Consider the following 3,936-nt stretch of genomic DNA (forward strand, 5'->3'; position numbering starts at 1 on the left):
GCTGACAGTTTTCCTAGCATGGAAACAGAGGTAGGACGGAGTACCAGCACCATAGCAACACTTTATATATAAATGACAGGGAAAGACCTCTGCCATTTTAGAAACCCGACGCGTGATGCAGTAAAACAGAACTTGTCAGGTAAGCCCTAGGGGGCAGTTAAGCCCACATAACAACGCACCAATTAACAAAGGGTCCGCGTTTGAAACTGCAGTCCGGATCCTCATCCGTATAATTTCTATGGCACACAATGATAGAATGCGGGTTAATGGAAACTAACATGAGGATTGTTCAGATCTTACTACTGGGCAGAAAACGCTTAGAACTATAGAACATTTTTAACGTAGCTAAATGGGAGTCTGTTTAAACGCTTGAAGGCAAACTAACGGTAATGTCAGGATGCAACAAAACGGCAATGTATGAATACAGTGGTTTGACTCTGATGTCTCACCCCGGTTTTTCTAGAAAACGTTTAGAGTCTGATGGGACTCAGCCACCAAATACGTTATTTGTAGCGGACAGAACAGTCGATGGGTAAGCCAGATTTACCCATTTGGGATTTCCCCGATATATTAATCAATGCAATCTCGTGATCTTAATTAGTGACTTACAATATTTCTATCTCTTTTTCTTTTTTATATTTTCAACTACCCTTTACTCCCACCTCCACACTCCTCCAAATGATTTTTCGATTCCTGATTGGTATGTGCTTAACATTTTTGTTTACAAATGGGTTCATGTATGTAATTTACGTTGTTTATGTGTCTAAATGGATGTTTTATTTATTATTTATTTTTTACTTTGGGGAATTCGCGAAACATATGAACTCAATATGATTTGTGCTCCGTCGTAAATGTAACGTTTGTAAAATTGATTTTTTGATTTTTTGTTTTTTGTATTTGCCAAATCTCTAAAATTTATGTTATAAATAATCAGTAAATAGATATTGCCCTGATCTGAGGAAGGCACTAGGAGTGTGCCGAAACACGTGTTATCAAAAAAGGGCTATTAATAAACCTACTCTCACTATGACCAAGAGTCCAAGTTTTTGAAATACAATTGTGGCGCAGTAAAGAGATGTGTGCAGCCCTCGATATCTCTTTCACAATCGGAGTGGGGGAACTCTTTGTCTCCGTTTCTGCTGCACACACCAATGCGACACCACCAGATTTGGTGTACATAATTGAAGTCGCGGAGGTCAAAGAGTGATTTGCCCCAAAAAGTTCCCTATAAAAATTATACGGGAGATCTGGACGTGGGTGTTTCAATATAGGTGTGGAGGTAAACTTAGCTTTTAAATCCTGGAAGGCCTGCTTGGCTTCTTCAGACCATTCAAAACGTTTATTTTTCGTCAAGAGTGCAGTAATGGGTTGTACTATGCGTGAAAATTCCGGGATAAACCTGCGATAGAAATTGGCAAAGCCGAGCATGCTTTGAACCCCTTTTACAGAGCTAGGTGATGGCCATTTGAGGATGGCATCCACTTTTCTTGAGTCCATTCGGACTCCTTTGGGTGTCAGGATGAAACCGAGAAACTCAACTTCTGTGGTATGGAAAACACATTTCTCCAGTTTAGCAAATAGTTTGTGTTGGCGCAGTTTTTCCAGAACTGCCCTAACGTGTTTTCTGTGATCAGATTCCGAAGAAGAGTACACTAGAATGTCATCGATATAGACGACAACACAAACATCGATGAGTTCCCGAAGGACATCATTAATGAAGAATTGGAAGGCAGCAGGCGCATTGCACAACCCGAAGGGCATTACCTGGTATTCGAATAATCCATACTTAGTACGGAAGGCCGTTTTCCATCGTCGCCTTCTTTTACTCGCACCAGATGATATGCCCCCCGGAGGTCTAACTTGGTGTATATGCAAGCGTCCTTTACCTGGTCAAGGAGTTCAGGGATCAGAGGCAGAGTTCTGAGGTCGCCTTCCTTTTTAGGCACGAAGAACAAAGCCGAGGATGCTGGGGACTTTGACGGGCGAATAAAACCATTGGCGAGGTATTGATCCAAATATTGTCTCAGATGCAGGTTCTCAGGTTCGGTAAGGGCATAAATCCTGCTACAAGGGGGTTGTGCACCGGACACCAGATCGATTTGGCAATCGTACGATCGATGAGGAGGTAAAGTGTTGGCCTGTTCCTTTTGGAAGACGTCCTGAAAGTCTTGGTATTCCGGAGGCAATTGCATGGAGGCAGAGGTTACAGATGCTAGATTAATCTTCAGGTTTTCTGGATAACAGGTTTGTGCACAATCCGGGAAGGTTATTCTCTTAGCTCGCCAATCAATTCGAGGATTATGTGTCTCTAACCAAGGAATTCCAAGAATAACCTGAAACTGTGGGGCCTTGATTACATCAAACACAACTGTCTCCCGATGGCCGTCGGGACCAATAAGAGTCACCTCAGTAGTGGAATGCGTTACCGGTCCAGAGGCAATTTCAGTTCCATCTACTGTGGTGATGACGTCTTTGCTGGTTTTAGGACGGAGAGGGAGGTTAATCGTGGAGACCAACTCACGGTCCACATAATTTCCAATAGCCCCGCTATCGATGTATGCCTTTATTGCATGCAACTGCTTAGGCTGTTCTGGATCTACGAGAACCATTGGCACTATGAAATGCGAGGTCTGAGAGTTAGTTTTCAAGCTCGGCAAGCGGACCCCTACGCTTGTCGGGCTGAGTCGTTTCCCGAAACAGAGTCTTCAAGGTTTTTATCAGCAGCCCCTACCGCCTTTCGGGGCGGTTTTGCCGGGCAATCTCGTAGAAAGTGTCCAGAGTTCCCACAATAAAGACATAACTTTAATTGCCGCCTCCTTTCACGTTCCTTTTGAGTTAAAGGTCCTTTAACCCCACCAATTTGCATAGGCTCTGAGACATCAACTCCCTTGGGGTTAGCGTGGGTCTTGACCAACACCCGGGTCTCAAACCTGGACCGATCTGCTTTTCTGTTCTGGAGTCTGTGATCCAATTGGACCACTAAGTCTATATATTCTGTGCATTCTCGGGGCGGATTTACAACTTGGGCCAAGACATCTTTAAGTTCTCCACGGAAACCTCGATAAAATAACGTGATTCTCTTATCCTCTGGCCACCCAGTTTCTACAATTAGTCTATTAAAGGTTGCAATGTAGGATAGGAGATCCTGATTGCCCTGTCGCAGGGATAGAAGTTCATCATCCAGAGCCTGCCGCTGAGAGTGTCGAGCAAATAACCTTTCCATGCTTGCTTGAAATCCTTGAAAATCACGGAGAATCGGGTCATCCTGAGTAACCAGTTGAACTGACCAATCGGCAGCGCAGCCGCTGAGATATGACAATACAAAGGCTACTTGGTCTGATCATTAGGGAAGGCCCCAGGCCTGCATAGGAAGTGCAAACGACACTGATTCATGAATACGGCAAATCGTTTGGGGTCCCCAGCAAAGCGTTCGGGTGGGGCCAGCGGCATGTTTCCAGGTAGATTAATATGCACAGGGTTACTGGGAACCACAGGAGCGGGGTTCCCTCTGGAACCGGTTAGAGGAGTTTGCCCAGCTTGACTTTGCAAAAGCTGTCTGGCCAGGTCATCAGTTCTTTCCTTTGATATTATTAATTCCCTCTTGAGGGCATTAGTCTCTGGACGAGCGGCATGTACTTCGGCCCGTAATTCCACCAGTAATTGGGCCAACTGATCAGTCTCAGAAGTTTCCATAGTGCCTGGGTGGGAATTTGTAGGAAGGCTTTGCGTTCTGTAACGCTCACCTGACTCCCACGGAGGCGCTGGCCTGGTTCGCGCTGTTGTGACCTCGTCTAACGTGATGCGCAGGGGTCGGGAGAAGGACTGGACCGGGCCCCAAATCTGGCTTGTCTGACTCGCAGAAGTATCCTTCTGTAGGTGAAAATAGGGGGTTAACTGTCTGCGGGGTAATGCAATCGGCCTCCCACTTACCCCTCT

General features: G+C 45.4%; 1 long non-coding RNA gene across 1 annotated transcript; it reads left to right on the plus strand.

Annotated features, from left to right (window-relative positions):
* Positions 1-337: 337 nt before the first annotated feature.
* On the plus strand, positions 338-1,030 carry LOC138515521 (uncharacterized). Its single transcript, XR_011282045.1, has 2 exons — positions 338-532; positions 935-1,030. It is a non-coding gene; the product is annotated as an uncharacterized lncRNA (long non-coding RNA).
* The last annotated feature ends 2,906 nt before the right edge of the window (positions 1,031-3,936 follow it).

Source organism: Ambystoma mexicanum, chromosome 6q (assembly GCF_040938575.1).
Source record: "Ambystoma mexicanum isolate Mex_15411 chromosome 6q, UKY_AmexF1_1, whole genome shotgun sequence".
NCBI classification, from domain to species: domain Eukaryota; kingdom Metazoa; phylum Chordata; class Amphibia; order Caudata; family Ambystomatidae; genus Ambystoma; species Ambystoma mexicanum.